Source organism: Engystomops pustulosus, chromosome 3, assembly GCF_040894005.1.
Source record: "Engystomops pustulosus chromosome 3, aEngPut4.maternal, whole genome shotgun sequence".
NCBI lineage: Eukaryota > Metazoa > Chordata > Amphibia > Anura > Leptodactylidae > Engystomops > Engystomops pustulosus.
This window is the reverse complement of record NC_092413.1, coordinates 226,627,625-226,645,891: the sequence shown is the minus strand read 5'-3', so window position 1 is coordinate 226,645,891 and position 18,267 is coordinate 226,627,625. Positions and strand designations below refer to the sequence as shown.

The following is an 18,267-nucleotide window of genomic DNA, read 5'->3' as shown; positions in this document are numbered from 1 at the left end:
CACTAGTATGAGAAATTCAAAAACTTTCTAGGAAACATCACTTCATCTGGTTCTGACTACTTAAAAACTGTTCAAAAAAGATAGAGGTTGCGTTGGCCGGGAATCGAACCCGGGTCAACTGCTTGGAAGGCAGCTATGCTCACCACTATACCACCAACGCACATATTTGCAGCCTTTTCATACTTTCTCTGAGCGCCACAAGAATCAAGACAATGTTTAGGGAAACAACACAAAATCTGCTTCAGAACATATTGAGAGAGTCGAAGAAAAGTTTGGAAAAAGGAAAAGCGCTGCATTTTTGCATGTACCTTTACTAGTATGAGAAATTCAAAAACTTTCTAGGAAACATCACTTCATCTGGTTCTGACTACTTAAAAACTGTTCAAAAAAGATAGAGGTTGCGTTGGCCGGGAATCGAACCCGGGTCAACTGCTTGGAAGGCAGCTATGCTCACCACTATACCACCAACGCACATATTTGCAGCCTTTTCATACTTTCTCTGAGCGCCACAAGAATCAAGGCAATGTTTAGGGAAACAACACTAAATCTGCTTCAGACCATATTGAGAGAGTCGAAGAAAAGTTTGGAAAAAGGAAAAGCGCTGCATTTTTGCATGTTCCTTTACTAGTATGAGAAATTCAAAAACTTTCTAGGAAACATAACTTCATCTGGTTCTGACTACTTAAAAACTGTTCAAAAAAGATAGAGGTTGCGTTGGCCGGGAATCAAACCCGGGTCAACTGCTTGGAAGGCAGCTATGCTCACCACTATACCACCAACGCACATATTTGCAGCCTTTTCATACTTTCTCTGAGCGCCGCAAGAATCAAGGCAATGTTTAGGGAAACAACACTAAATCTGCTTCAGACCATATTGAGAGAGTCAAAGAAAAGTTTGGAAAAAGGAAAAGCGCTGCATTTTTGCATGTTCTTTCACTAGTATGAGAAATTCAAAAACTTTCTAGGAAACATCATTTCATCTGGTTCTGACTACTTAAAAACTGTTCAAAAAAGATAGAGGTTGCGTTGGCCGGGAATCGAACCCGGGTCAACTGCTTGAAAGGCAGCTATGCTCACCACTATACCACCAACGCACATATTTGCAGCCTTTTCATACTTTCTCTGAGCGCCACAAGAATCAAGGCAATGTTTAGGGAAACAACACTAAATCTGCTTCAGAACATATTGAGAGAGTCGAAGAAAAGTTTGGAAAAAGGAAAAGCACTGCATTTTTGGCATGTTCCTTTACTAGTATGAGAAATTCAAAAACTTTCTAGGAAACATCACTTCATCTGGTTCTGACTACTTAAAAACTGTTCAAAAAAGATAGAGGTTGCGTTGGCCGGGAATCGAACCCGGGTCACCTGCTTGGAAGGCAGCTATGCTCACCACTATACCACCAACGCACATATTTGCAGCCTTTTCATACTTTCTCTGAGCGCCACAAGAATCAAGGCAATGTTTAGGGAAACAACACTAAATCTGCTTCAGACCATATTGAGAGAGTCGAAGAAAAGTTTGGAAAAAGGAAAAGCGCTGCATTTTTGCATGTTCCTTCACTAGTATGAGAAATTCAAAAACTTTCTAGGAAACATCACTTCATCTGGTTCTACATCAAAACTGTTAAAAAACACTAGAAATTGCGTTGGCCGGGAATGGAACCCGTGTCAACTGCTTGGAAGGCAGCTATGCTCACCACTATACCACCAACGCACATATTTGCAGCCTTTTCATACTTTCTCTGAGCGCCACAAGAATCAAGGCAATGTTTAGGGAAACAACACTAAATCTGCTTCAGAACATATTGAGAGAGTCGAAGAAAAGTTTGGAAAAAGGAAAAGCGCTGCATTTTTGCATGTTCCTTCACTAGTATGAGAAATTCAAAAACTTTCTAGGAAACATCACTTCATCTGGTTCTACATCAAAACTGTTAAAAAACACTAGAAATTGCGTTGGCCGGGAATGGAACCCGTGTCAACTGCTTGGAAGGCAGCTATGCTCACCACTATACCACCAACGCACATATTTGCAGCCTTTTCATACTTTCTCTGAGCGCCACAAGAATCAAGGCAATGTTTAGGGAAACAACACTAAATCTGCTTCAGAACATATTGAGAGAGTCGAAGAAAAGTTTGGAAAAAGGAAAAGCGCTGCATTTTTGCATGTTCTTTCACTAGTATGAGAAATTCAAAAACTTTCTAGGAAACATCACTTCATCTGGTTCTGACTACTTAAAAACTGTTCAAAAAAGATAGAGTTTGCGTTGGCCGGGAATCGAACCCGGGTCAACTGCTTGGAAGGCAGCTATGCTCACCACTATACCACCAACGCACATATTTGCAGCCTTTTCATACTTTCTCTGAGCGCCGCAAGAATCAAGGCAATGTTTAGGGAAACAACACTAAATCTGCTTCAGACCATATTGAGAGAGTCGAAGAAAAGTTTGGAAAAAGGAAAAGCGCTGCATTTTTGCATGTTCCTTTACTACTATGAGAAATTCAAAAACTTTCTAGGAAACATCACTTCATCTGGTTCTGACTACTTAAAAACTGTTCAAAAAAGATAGAGGTTGCGTTGGCCGGGAATCGAACCCGAGTCAACTGCTTGGAAGGCAGCTATGCTCACCACTATACCACCAACGCACATATTTGCAGCCTTTTCATACTTTCTCTGAGCGCCACAAGAATCAAGGCAATGTTTAGGGAAACAACACTAAATCTGCTTCAGAACATATTGAGAGAGTCGAAGAAAAGTTTGGAAAAAGGAAAAGCGCTGCATTTTTGCATGTTCCTTTACTAGTATGAGAAATTCAACAACTTTCTAGGAAACATCACTTCATCTGGTTCTACATAAAAACTGTTCAAAAAAGATAGAGGTTGCGTTGGCCGGGAATCGAACCCGGGTCAACTGCTTGGAAGGCAGCTATGCTCACCACTATACCACCAACGCACATATTTGCAGCCTTTTCATACTTTCTCTGAGCGCCGCAAGAATCAAGGCAATGTTTAGGGAAACAACACTAAATCTGCTTCAGACCATATTGAGAGAGTCGAAGAAAAGTTTGGAAAAAGGAAAAGCGCTGCATTTTTGCATGTTCCTTTACTACTATGAGAAATTCAAAAACTTTCTAGGAAACATCACTTCATCTGGTTCTGACTACTTAAAAACTGTTCAAAAAAGATAGAGGTTGCGTTGGCCGGGAATCGAACCCGGGTCAACTGCTTGGAAGGCAGCTATGCTCACCACTATACCACCAACGCACATATTTGCAGCCTTTTCATACTTTCTCTGAGCGCCACAAGAATCAAGGCAATGTTTAGGGAAACAACACTAAATCTGCTTCAGACCATATTGAGAGAGTCGAAGAAAAGTTTGGAAAAAGGAAAAGCGCTGCATTTTTGCATGTTCCTTTACTACTATGAGAAATTCAAAAACTTTCTAGGAAACATCACTTCATCTGGTTCTGACTACTTAAAAACTGTTCAAAAAAGATAGAGGTTGCGTTGGCAGGGAATCGAACCCGGGTCAACTGCTTGGAAGGCAGCTATGCTCACCACTATACCACCAACGCACATATTTGCAGCCTTTTCATACTTTCTCTGAGCGCCACAAGAATCAAGGCAATGTTTAGGGAAACAACACTAAATCTGCTTCAGACCATAATGAGAGAGTCGAAGAAAAGTTTGGAAAAAGGAAAAGCGCTGCATTTTTGCATGTTCCTTTACTGGTATGAGAAATTCAACAACTTTCTAGGAAACATCACTTCATCTGGTTCTACATCAAAACTGTTCAAAAACACTAGAAATTGCGTTGGCCGGGAATTGAACCCGGGTCAACTGCTTGGAAGGCAGCTATGCTCACCACTATACCACCAACGCACATATTTGCAGCCTTTTCACACTTTCTCTGAGCGCCACAAGAATCAAGGCAATGTTTAGGGAAACAACACTAAATCTGCTTCAGAACATATTGAGAGAGTCGAAGAAAAGTTTAGAAAAAGGAAAAGCGCTGCATTTTTGCATGTTCTTTCACTAGTATGAGAAATTCAAAAACTTTCTAGGAAACATCACTTCATCTGGTTCTGACTACTTAAAAACTGTTCAAAAAAGACAGAAGTTGCGTTGGCCCGGGAATCGAACCCGGGTCAACTGGTTGGAAGGCAGCTATGCTCACCACTATACCACCAACGCACATATTTGCAGCCTTTTCATACTTTCTCTGAGCGCCACAAGAATCAACGCAATGTTTAGGGAAACAACACTAAATCTGCTTCAGACCATATTGAGAGAGTCGAAGAAAAGTTTGGAAAAAGGAAAAGCACTGCATTTTTCCATGTTCTTTCACTAGTATGAGAAATTCAACAACTTTCTAGGAAACATCACTTCATCTGGTTCTGACTACTTAAAAACTGTTCAAAAAAGATAGAGGTTGCGTTGGCCGGGAATCGAACCCGGGTCAACTGCTTGGAAGGCAGCTATGCTCACCACTATACCACCAACGCACATATTTGCAGCATTTTCATACTTTCTCTGAGCGCCACAAGAATCAAGGCAATGTTTAGGGAAACAACACTAAATCTGCTTCAGACCATATTGAGAGAGTCGAAGAAAAGTTTGGAAAAAGGAAAAGCGCTGTATTTTTGCATGTTCCTTTACTAGTATGAGAAATTCAAAAACTTTCTAGGAAACATCACTTCATCTGGTTCTACATCAAAACTGTTCAAAAACACTAGAAGTTGCGTTGGCCAGGAATCGAACCCGGGTCAACTGCTTGGAAGGCAGCTATGCTCACCACTATACCACCAACGCACATATTTGCAGCCTTTTCATACTTTCTCTGAGCGCCACAAGAATCAAGGCAATGTTTAGGGAAACAACACTAAATCTGCTTCAGAACATATTGAGAGAGTCGAAGAAAAGTTTGGAAAAAGGAAAAGCGCTGCATTTTTGCATGTTCTTTCACTAGTATGAGAAATTCAAAAACTTTCTAGGAAACATCACTTCATCTGGTTCTGACTACTTAAAAACTGTTCAAAAAAGATAGAGGTTGCGTTGGCCGGGAATCGAACCCGGGTCAACTGCTTGGAAGGCAGCTATGCTCACCACTATACCACCAACGCACATATTTGCAGCCTTTTCATACTTTCTCTGAGCGCCACAAGAATCAAGGCAATGTTTAGGGAAACAACACTAAATCTGCTTCAGACCATATTGAGAGAGTCGAAGAAAAGTTTGGAAAAAGGAAAAGCGCTGCATTTTTGCATGTTCCTTTACTACTATGAGAAATTCAAAAACTTTCTAGGAAACATCACTTCATCTGGTTCTGACTACTTAAAAACTGTTCAAAAAAGATAGAGGTTGCGTTGGCAGGGAATCGAACCCGGGTCAACTGCTTGGAAGGCAGCTATGCTCACCACTATACCACCAACGCACATATTTACAGCCTTTTCATACTTTCTCTGAGCGCCACAAGAATCAAGGCAATGTTTAGGGAAACAACACTAAATCTGCTTCAGACCATAATGAGAGAGTCGAAGAAAAGTTTGGAAAAAGGAAAAGCGCTGCATTTTTGCATGTTCCTTTACTGGTATGAGAAATTCAACAACTTTCTAGGAAACATCACTTCATCTGGTTCTACATCAAAACTGTTCAAAAACACTAGAAATTGCGTTGGCCGGGAATTGAACCCGGGTCAACTGCTTGGAAGGCAGCTATGCTCACCACTATACCACCAACGCACATATTTGCAGCCTTTTCACACTTTCTCTGAGCGCCACAAGAATCAAGGCAATGTTTAGGGAAACAACACTAAATCTGCTTCAGAACATATTGAGAGAGTCGAAGAAAAGTTTAGAAAAAGGAAAAGCGCTGCATTTTTGCATGTTCTTTCACTAGTATGAGAAATTCAAAAACTTTCTAGGAAACATCACTTCATCTGGTTCTGACTACTTAAAAACTGTTCAAAAAAGACAGAAGTTGCGTTGGCCCGGGAATCGAACCCGGGTCAACTGGTTGGAAGGCAGCTATGCTCACCACTATACCACCAACGCACATATTTGCAGCCTTTTCATACTTTCTCTGAGCGCCACAAGAATCAACGCAATGTTTAGGGAAACAACACTAAATCTGCTTCAGACCATATTGAGAGAGTCGAAGAAAAGTTTGGAAAAAGGAAAAGCACTGCATTTTTCCATGTTCTTTCACTAGTATGAGAAATTCAACAACTTTCTAGGAAACATCACTTCATCTGGTTCTGACTACTTAAAAACTGTTCAAAAAAGATAGAGGTTGCGTTGGCCGGGAATCGAACCCGGGTCAACTGCTTGGAAGGCAGCTATGCTCACCACTATACCACCAACGCACATATTTGCAGCATTTTCATACTTTCTCTGAGCGCCACAAGAATCAAGGCAATGTTTAGGGAAACAACACTAAATCTGCTTCAGACCATATTGAGAGAGTCGAAGAAAAGTTTGGAAAAAGGAAAAGCGCTGTATTTTTGCATGTTCCTTTACTAGTATGAGAAATTCAAAAACTTTCTAGGAAACATCACTTCATCTGGTTCTACATCAAAACTGTTCAAAAACACTAGAAGTTGCGTTGGCCAGGAATCGAACCCGGGTCAACTGCTTGGAAGGCAGCTATGCTCACCACTATACCACCAACGCACATATTTGCAGCCTTTTCATACTTTCTCTGAGCGCCACAAGAATCAAGGCAATGTTTAGGGAAACAACACTAAATCTGCTTCAGAACATATTGAGAGAGTCGAAGAAAAGTTTGGAAAAAGGAAAAGCGCTGCATTTTTGCATGTTCTTTCACTAGTATGAGAAATTCAAAAACTTTCTAGGAAACATCACTTCATCTGGTTCTGACTACTTAAAAACTGTTCAAAAAAGATAGAGGTTGCGTTGGCCGGGAATCGAACCCGGGTCAACTGCTTGGAAGGCAGCTATGCTCACCACTATACCACCAACGCACATATTTGCAGCCTTTTCATACTTTCTCTGAGCGCCACAAGAATCAAGGCAATGTTTAGGGAAACAACACTAAATCTGCTTCAGAACATATTGAGAGAGTCGAAGAAAAGTTTGGAAAAAGGAAAAGCGCTGCATTTTTGCATGTTCTTTCACTAGTATGAGAAATTCAAAAACTTTCTAGGAAACATCACTTCATCTGGTTCTGACTACTTAAAAACTGTTCAAAAAAGATAGAGGTTGCGTTGGCCGGGAATCGAACCCGGGTCAACTGCTTGGAAGGCAGCTATGCTCACCACTATACCACCAACGCACATATTTGCAGTCTTCATACTTTCTCTGAGCGCCACAAGAATCAAGGCAATGTTTAGGGAAACAACACTAAATCTGCTTCAGACCATATTGAGAGAGTCGAAGAAAAATTTGGAAAAAGGAAAAGCGCTGCATTTTTGCATGTTCCTTCACTAGTATGAGAAATTCAAAAACTTTCTAGGAAACATCACTTCATCTGGTTCTACATCAAAACTGTTCAAAAACACTAGAAGTTGCATTGGCCGGGAATCGAACCCGGGTCAACTGCTTGGAAGGCAGCTATGCTCACCACTATACCACCAACGCACATATTTGGAGCCTTTTCATACTTTCTCTGAGCGCCACAAGAATCAAGGCAATGTTTAGGGAAACAACACTAAATCTGCTTCAGACCATATTGAGAGAGTCGAAGAAAAGTTTGGAAAAAGGAAAAGCGCTGCATTTTTGCATGTTCCTTTACTAGTATGAGAAATTCAAAAACTTTCTAGGAAACATCACTTCATCTGGTTCTACATAAAAACTGTTCAAAAACACTAGAAGTTGCGTTGGCCGGGAATCGAACCCAGGTCAACTGCTTGGAAGGCAGCTATGCTCACCACTAGACCACCAACGCACATATTTGGAGCCTTTTCATACTTTCTGTGAGCGCCACAAGAATCACAGCAATGTTTAGGGAAACAACACTAAATCTGCTTCAGAACATATTGAGAGAGTCGAAGAAAAGTTTGGAAAAAGGAAAAGCGCTGCATTTTTGCATGTTCTTTCACTAGTATGAGAAATTCAAAAACTTTCTAGGAAACATCACTTCATCTGGTTCTGACTACTTAAAAACTGTTCAAAAAAGATAGAGGTTGCGTTGGCCTGGAATCTAACCCGGGTCAACTGCTTGGAAGGCAGCTATGCTCACCACTATACCACCAACGCACAAATTTGCAGCCTTTTCATACTTTCTCTGAGCGCCACAAGAATCAAGGCAATGTTTAGGGAAACAACACTAAATCATCTTCAGACCATATTGAGAGAGTCGAAGAAAAGTTTGGAAAAAGGAAAAGCGCTGCATTTTTGCATGTTCCTTTACTAGTATGAGAAATTCAACAACTTTCTAGGAAACATCACTTCATCTGGTTCTGACTACTTAAAAACTGTTCAAAAAAGATAGAGGTTGCGTTGGCTGGGAATCGAACCCGGGTCAACTGCTTGGAAGGCAGCTATGCTCACCACTAGAGATGAGCGAGCACTAAAATGCTCGGGTACTCGTTATTCGAGACGAACTTTTCCCGATGCTCGAGTGCTCGTCTCGAATAACGAGCCCCATTGAAGTCAATGGGAGACTCGAGCATTTTTCAAGGGTACCAAGGCTCTGCACAGGGAAGCTTGGCCAAACCCCTGGGAACCTCAGAAAAGGATGGAAACACCACGGAAATGGACAGGAAACAGCAGGGGCAGCATGCATGGATGCCTCTGAGGCTGCTTAATCGCACCATTATGCCAAAATTATGGGCAACAGCACGGCCATGACAGAGTGACAGAATGAAGCTAGATAGCATCTAAAACATCCAATAATTGACCCTGACACTATAGGGGACGGCATGCAGAGGCAGCGGCAGCAGGCTAGAGAGTGCCATGGCGACATACCCTAAATGGACTCAGGCTTCAAACCAATGGTTGGCAGAGAGGAACCAAAGGAGGTGAGCAAGAAGCGCTCAAATAATATTGGTACATGATAAAAGTTTGCCAGTATATTTTGTGGATTCCACAGCAGGGTGGCGACAAAGTTAACATGGAAGCCATGAAAACAACCCAAAATTCTGCTTGACACAGCTCGTTTGATAAGGGGACCATGTATGGAGGCAGTGAACTAGTAGTAGATTAAAGGTGCTGCAGTTAAAACTATGTTAGTTGGATCTTGGCATGGAGCTGGCGCTCCGCTGCCAGGCGAGCTTTCGCCAATCCAAGCCCCTGTCTCTAGGCTACTCCCCAAACAGCACTTCTAAGAACCTTTTGTATAAGATCAAGTGTAGTAGCGTTCTTATAAGTTTAGGATATGGCGGGTGAGGGGAATGTAAACAGATGCGCAAGAAGCGCTGAAATAATATCGGTAAATGATAAAAGTTTGCCAGTATATTTTGTGGATTACACAGCAGGGTGGCGACAAAGTTAACAAATTTGATGTGGAAGCCATGAAAACAACCCAAAATTCTGCCTGACACAGCTCGTTTGATAAGGGGACCATATATGGAGGCAGTGAACTAGTAGTAGATTAAAGGTGCTGCAGTTAAAACTATGTTAGTTGGATCTTGGGATGGAGCTGGCGCTCCGCTTCCAGGCGAGCTTTCGCCAATCCAAGCCCCTGTCTCTAGGCTACTCCCCAAACAGCACTTCTAAGAACCTTTTGTATAAGATCAAGTGTAGTAGCGTTCTTATAAGTTTGGGATATGGCGGGTGAGGGGAATGTAAACAGATGCGCAAGAAGCGCTGAAATAATATCGGTAAATGGTAAAAGTTTGCCAGTATATTTTGGGGATAACACAGCAGGGTGGCGACAAAGTTAACAACTTTGATGTGGAATCCATGAAAACAACCCAAATTTCTGCCTGACACACCTCGTTTGATAAGGGGACAATGTATGGAGGCAGCTATATGGACGACTTTTGGAGGTAGCAATGGAGACAACGTGTGGAGGCTGCTATGGAGACAATTTAATTTGGATAGTGCCTGTATGTGGCAGTCCAAAAAAGTTTTCAAACCAGAGGAGCAGGTAGGTGGCCCTCCAGAAAAATGAAATAGATTGAGTGCCTGTATGTGGCAGTCCAAAAAAGTTTTCAAACCAGAGGAGCAGGTAGGTGGCCCTCCAGAAAAATTGAATAGATTGAGTGCCTGTATGTGGCACTCCCAAAAATTGTTTAAAACAGAGGACCGGGTAGGTGGCCCTCCAGAAAAATTAAATACATAAAGTACTATAGCTAGAGCCAGTGGGCCCTGTCAAAAAATAGCCAGTTTCCTCTGCTTTAGTGTACAAAGAGGAGGAGAAGGAGGAAAATGAGGAGGAGGAGGAGTGCATAAATTATTCAGGTTGAGCTTCCTTCACCTGGTGGAGATTGGAAATTATGAGAAATCCAGGCTTTATTCATCTTAATAAGCGTCAGCCTGTCAGCGCTGTTAGTCGACAGGCGTGTACGCTTATCGGTGATGATGCCACCAGCTGCACTGAAAACCCGCTGGGACAAGACGCTAGCGGCAGGGCAGGCAAGAACCTCCAAGGCGTACAGCGCCAGTTCGTGCCACATGTCCAGCTTTGAAACCCAGTAGTTGTAGGGAGCTGTGTGATCATTTAGGACGATGGTATGGTCAGCTACGTACTCCCTCACCATCTTTCTGTAAAGATCAGCCCTACTCTGCCGAGACTGGGGACAGGTGACAGTGTCTTGCTGGGGTGACATAAAGCTGGCAAAAGCCTTGTAAAGCGTACCCTTGCCAGTGCTGGACAAGCTGCCTGCTCGCCTACTCTCCCTCGCTACTTGTCCCGCAGAACTACGCACTCTGCCGCTAGCGCTGTCAGAAGGGAAATACTGTTTCAGCTTGTGCACCAGGGCCTGCTGGTATTTATGCATTCTCACACTCCTTTCCTCTCCAGGGATGAGAGTGGAAAGATTTTGCTTGTACCGTGGGTCCAGGAGAGTGAATACCCAGTAATCGGTGCTGAAATAAATTCTTTGAACGCGGGGGTCACGGGATAGGCAGCCTAGCATGAAATCTGCCATATGCGCCAGAGTCCCAACGCGCAAGAATTCACTCCCCTCACTGGCCTGACTGTCCATTTCCTCCTCCTCCAACTCCTCTTCTTCTGCCCATACACGCTGAACAGTGAAAGTCTGAGCAATGCTCCCCTCTTGTGTCTCGCCAACATTCTCCTCCTCTTCCTCCTCCACCTCCTCCGATATGCGCTGAGAAACAGACCTGAGGGTGCTTTGGCTATCACAAGGGAATCTTCTTCCCCCGTCTCTTGTGACGAGCGCAAAGCTTCCGACTTCATGCTGATCAGAGAGTTTTTCAACAGGCCAAGCAGCGGGATGGTGAGGCTGATGATGGCGGCATCACCACTGACCATCTGTGTTGACTCCTCAAAGTTACTCAGCACCTGACAGATATCAGACATCCACGTCCACTCCTCATTGTAGACTTGAGGAAGCTGACTGACCTGACTACCAGTTCTGGTGGAAGTTGACATCTGGCAGTCTACAATCGCTCTGCGCTGCTGGTAAACTCTGGATAACATGGTTAATGTTGAATTCCACCTCGTGGGCACGTCGCACAACAGTCGGTGAGCGGGCAGTTGGAGGCGGCGCTGCGCTGCCCTGAGAGTGGCAGCATCTGTGCTGGACTTCCTGAAATGCGCACAGATGCGGCGCACCTTCGTGAGCAAATCAGACAGATTGGGGTATGTCTTGAGGAAACGCTGAACTATCAGATTTAACACATGGGCCAGGCATGGCACATGTGTCAGTCTGCCGAGTTGCAGAGCCGCCACCAGGTTACGGCCAATGTCACACACAACCATGCCTGGCTTCAGGTTCAGCGGTGCCAGCCACAGATCAGTCTGCGCCGTGATGCCCTGTAATAGTTCTTGGGCGGTGTGCCTTTTATCGCCTAGGCTCAGCAGTTTGAGCACCGCCTGCTGTCGCTTAGCGACGGCACTGCTGCTGTGCCTAGAGCTAGCGACTGATGGCGCCATGCCCACGGATGGTAGTTCGGAGGAGGAGGTGGAGGAGGGGTGGGAGGAGGAGGAGGCATAGTAGGCCTGAAAGACCTGGACCGAGGTAGGCCCCGCAATCCTCGGCGTCGGCAGTATATGACCAGCCGCAGGGTCAGACTCGGTCCCAGCCTCCACCAAGTTAACCCAATGTGCCGTCAGCGATATATAGTGGCCCTGCCCGACAGCACTCGTCCACGTGTCCGTGGTCAGGTGGACCTTGTCAGAAACGGCGTTGGTCAGGGCACGGATGATGTTGTCTGACACGTGCTGGTGCAGGGCTGGGACAGCACATCGGGAAAAGTAGTGGCGGCTGGGGACCGAATACCAAGGGGCGGCCGCCGCCATGAGGTTGCGAAAGGCCTCGGTCTCTACTAGCCTATAGGGCAGCATCTCCAGGCTAAGCAATCTGGAGATGTGGACATTAAGGGCTTGGGCGTGCGGGTGGGTTGCACTATATTTGCGTTTCCGCTCCAGCGTCTGGGGTATGGAGAGCTGAACGCTGGTGGATGCTGTGGAGGATCGTGGAGGCGACGATGGGGTTTTTGTGCCAGGGTCCTGGGCAGGGGGCTGACTATCAGCTGACACAGGGGAAGGAGCAGTGGTGTGCACGGCCGGAGGTGAACGGGCTTGGTGCCACTGAGTGGGGTGTTTAGCATTCATATGCCTGCGCATACTGGTGGTAGTTAAGCTAGTAGTGGTGGAACCCCTGCTGATCCTGGTTTGGCAAAGGTTGCACACCACAGTCCGTCGGTCATCCGGTGTTTCCTTAAAGAACCTCCAGACTTCTGAAAATCTAGCCCTCGCCGCGGGAGCCCTCGCCACGGGAGCTTCACTACGTGACACATTTGGCGCTAATGCACCTGCTCTGGCCCTGCCTCTCCGTCTGGCCCCACCACTGCCTCTTCCAACCTGTTCTGGTCGAGGACTCTCCTCCGTCTCAGAAGCACTGTGTTCACCCGGCCTCTCAACCCAGCTTGGGTCTGTCACCTCATCATCCTCCGATCCCTCAGTCTGCTCCCCCCTCGGACTTCCTGCCCTGACAACAACTTCACCACTGTCTGACAACCGTGTCTCCTCATCGTCGGACACCTCTTTACACACTTCTTCCACTACATCAAGAAGGTCATCATCACCCACAGACTGCGACTGGTGGAAAACCTGGGCATCGTAAAATTGCTCAGCAGCAACCGGACAAGTGGTTTGTGACTGTGGGAAGGGTCCAGAAAACAGTTCCTCAGAGTATGACGGTTCAAATGCCAAATTTTCCTGGGAGGGGGCAGACTGGGGGGGAGGAGGCTGAGGTGCAGGAGCTGGAGGAGTGCCGATTTCGGTGACATGGATGGACTGCGTGGAAGACTGACTGGTGGACAAATTGCTCGAAGCATTGTCGGCAATCCACGACATCACCTGTTCGCACTGTTCTGGCCTCAACAGTGCTCTACCACGAGTCCCAGTAACTTCAGACATGAACCTAGGCAGTGTAGCTCTGCGGCGTTCCCCTGCTCCCTCATCAGCAGGTGGTGTCTCACCCCGCCCAGGACCACGGCCTCTGACCCCTGCAGTAGTTGGACGCCCACGTCCCCGCCCTCTACCCCTAGCCCTCGGGTTAAACATTTTGAAAATGAAAGTTTTTAAACTTTTTTTTGTGTTTCTTAGTTTTTAAAACCAAACGATGCTATCCTTTTGCTATGGCTATTTTCTAGCCAAGTATGAAAGCACACTGATGAGATGACGCTGAGTTATGAAAAAATAAACGTAAAATAAAAAGAAACTGCCAGACTGTGCCTACCGTATATGCCGGCGTATAAGACGACTGGGCGTATAAGACGACCCCCAACTTCTGCCCTAAAAATATAGAATTTGGTATATACTCACTGTATAAGACTACCCCTCTCCCAAATGAAAAAAAGTCTGCTTAAAACTTTGCAAAACAAACAAGAGAGCAAGTGCCTGGTGATCATAACTGTAAGCTGCGATATTAATGAAGATCCGACATGCTTCTGTAAGTGCCGCCTGTGACCCCCAGCTCTGTGACGCCGACCGCTGTGACAGGGCGGCTGCATTAGCATACAGCGCGCCGCCCCGTCAGCGCGTACTAAGCCTCTTCTAATGACTGTGAGAGGCGGACTGCCGCGCATGCGCGGCGGTCCCAGGAAGCGGCTCTCTACGCGCTGACGGAGAAAAAAAAACACCTCACATAGTGCGGCCCCCGTATATCCGGCGTATAAGACGACCCCCCACTGTAGCCATTATTTTAAGGGGTTAAAAAGTAGTCTTATACGCCAGTATATACAGTAATTGAAATCCAACCCCTAATAAATTTTCCCACTTCGGTCTTTGCGATGGATAAGTGTGTCACTAAGCGCTAAACACAGCGGTCGCAAGTCTCACTCCAAATTGCTCACAATTTACTAGTAGATGCACTGCAGCAACTACAGCCACCAGCAGATCAACCAGAAATAAAATATATATAACGCTACTGTAGGCGTAAGTAAGCCGTTTGGATTCTCCTTTGGCTATTTTCTAGCCAAGTATGAAAGCACACTACTATGCAAGATGAGATGACGCTGAGTTATGAAAAAAATAAACGTAAAATAAAAAGAAACTGGCAGACTGTGCCTAATTGAAATCAAACCCCTAATAAATTTTCCCACTTTGGTGTTTGAGGTGGATATGTGTGTCACTAAGAGCTAAACACAACGGTAGCAAGTCCCCCTGCTAATTCCTCACAATATGGTACTAGCTGCACTACTAGTGCCAGCAAGCCCAGCCACAAGCAAACCAAAAAAAAAAAGTATAACGTTATTGTAGCCCTAAGAAGGACTGTTGGGTTCTTGTAGAATCACTCCTGCCTAACACTATTCTAATAGAACAGCCTAACGCTTTCCCTGACCAGCAGCAGCTCTCTCCCTAGCGGCATCCAGACACAGAATGATCCGAGCAGCGCGGGCAGCGGCTAGTCTATCCCAGGGTCACCTGATCTGGCCAGCCAACCACTGCTATCGACGTGTAAGGGTACCACGTCATGCTGGGTGGAGTGCAGAGTCTCCTGGCTTGTAATTGGCTCTGTTTCTGGCCGTCAAAAAGCAAAACGGCGGGAGATGCCATTTTCTCGAGCGGGCGAAGTATTCGTCCGAGCAACGAGCAGTTTCGAGTACGCTAATGCTCCAACCAGCATCAAGCTCGGACGAGTATGTTCGCTCATCTCTACTCACCACTATACCACCAACGCACATATTTGCAGCCTTTTCATACTTTCTCTGAGCGCCACAAGAATCAAGGCAATGTTTAGGGAAACAACACTAAATCTGCTTCAGAACATATTGAGAGAGTCGAAGAAAAGTTTGGAAAAAGGAAAAGCGCTGCATTTTTGTATGTTCTTTCACTAGTATGAGAAATTCAAAAACTTTCTAGGAAACATCACTTCATCTGGTTCTGACTACTTAAAAACTGTTCAAAAAAGACAGAGGTTGCGTTGGCCGGGAATCGAACCCGGGTCAACTGCTTGGAAGGCAGCTATGCTCTGCACTATACCACCAACGCACATATTTGCAGCCTTTGCATAATTTATACTGCCATACACTATATATACATGTAATACACACTATATACACCTAATACCCCCATACACTATATATACATGTAATACACACTATATACACCTAATACCCCCATACACTATATATACATGTAATATACCCTAATACTCACACCTAATACCTCCATACACTATATATACATGTAATACATCCTAATACTCACACCTAATACCTCCATACACTATATATACATGTAATACACACTAATACTAACACCTAATACCTCCATACACTATATATACATGTAATACACCCTAATACTAACACCTAATACCTCCATACACTATATATACATGTAATACACCCTAATACTAACACCTAATACCTCCATACACTATATATACATGTAATACACCCTAATACTAACACCTAATACCTCCATACACTATATATACATGTAATATACCCTAATACTAACACCTAATACCTCCATACACTATATATACATGTAATACACACTATATACACCTAATACCTCCATACACTATATATACATGTAATACACCCTAATACTCACACCTAATACCCCATACACTATATATACATGTAATATACCCTAATACTCACACCTAATACCTCCATACACTATATATACATGTAATATACCCTAATACTAACACCTAATACCTCCATACACTATATATACATGTCATACACCCTAATACTAACACCTAATACCCCATACACTATATATACATGTAATATACCCTAATACTAACACCTAATACCTCCATACACTATATATACATGTAATACACCCTAATACTAACACCTAATACCTCCATACACTATATATACATGTAATACACACTATATATACATGTAATACACACTATATACACCTAATACCGCCATACACTATATATACATGTAATACACACTATATACACCTAATACCGCCATACACTATATATACATGTAATACACACTATATATACATGTAATACACACTATATACACCTAATACCGCCATACACTATATATACATGTAATACACACTATATACACCTAATACCGCCATACACTATATATACATGTAATACACACTATATACACCTAATACCCCCATACACTATATATACGGTACATGTAATACATCCTAATACTCACACCTAATACCTCCATACACTATATATACATGTAATATACCCTAATACTAACACCTAATACCTCCATACACTATATATACATGTAATACACCCTAATACTCACACCTAATACCGCCATACACTATATATACATGTAATACACCCTAATACTAACACCTAATACCTCCATACACTATATATACATGTAATACACCCTAATACTAACACCTAATACCTCCATACACTATATATACATGTAATACATCCTAATACTAACACCTAATACCCCATACACTATATATACATGTAATACATCCTAATACTCACACCTAATACATCCATACACTATATATACATGTAATACATCCTAATACTAACACCTAATACCTCCATACACTATATATACATGTAATATACCCTAATACTCACACCTAATACCGCCATACACTATATATACATGTAATATACCCTAATACTAACACCTAATACCTCCATACACTATATATACATGTCATACACCCTAATACTAACACCTAATACCTCCATACACTATATATACATGTAATACACCCTAATACTAACACCTAATACCTCCATACACTATATATACATGTAATATACCCTAATACTAACACCTAATACCTCCATACACTATATATACATGTAATACACCCTAATACTCACACCTAATACCCCATACACTATATATACATGTAATACACCCTAATACTCACACCTAATACCCCATACACTATATATACATGTAATACACCCTAATACTAACACCTAATACCCCATACACTATATATACATGTAATACACCCTAATACTAACACCTAATACCTCCATACACTATATATACATGTAATACATCCTAATACTCACACCTAATACCTCCATACACTATATATACATGTAATACACCCTAATACTAACACCTAATACCTCCATACACTATATATACATGTAATACACCCTAATACTAACATCTAATACCTCCATACACTATATATACATGTAATACACACTATATATACATGTAATACACCCTAATACTAACACCTAATACCTCCATACACTATATATACATGTAATACATCCTAATACTAACACCTAATACCCCATACACTATATATACATGTAATACATCCTAATACTCACACCTAATACCTCCATACACTATATATACATGTAATACACACTATATACACCTAATACCTCCATACACTATATATACATGTAATATACCCTAATACTCACACCTAATACCGCCATACACTATATATACATGTAATATACCCTAATACTAACACCTAATACCTCCATACACTATATATACATGTAATACATCCTAATACTCACACCTAATACCTCCATACACTATATATACATGTCATACACCCTAATACTAACACCTAATACCTCCATACACTATATATACATGTAATACACCCTAATACTAACACCTAATACCTCCATACACTATATATACATGTAATACACCCTAATACTAACACCTAATACCGCCATACACTATATA

General features: G+C 43.1%; 1 non-coding gene across 1 annotated transcript; it reads right to left on the bottom strand.

The window, feature by feature from the left end:
• Nucleotides 1–1,021: 1,021 nt before the first annotated feature.
• Nucleotides 1,022–1,093, bottom strand: TRNAE-UUC (transfer RNA glutamic acid (anticodon UUC)). The gene has a single exon. It is a non-coding gene; the product is annotated as a tRNA-Glu (tRNA).
• Between the last annotated feature and the right edge of the window lie 17,174 nt (nucleotides 1,094–18,267).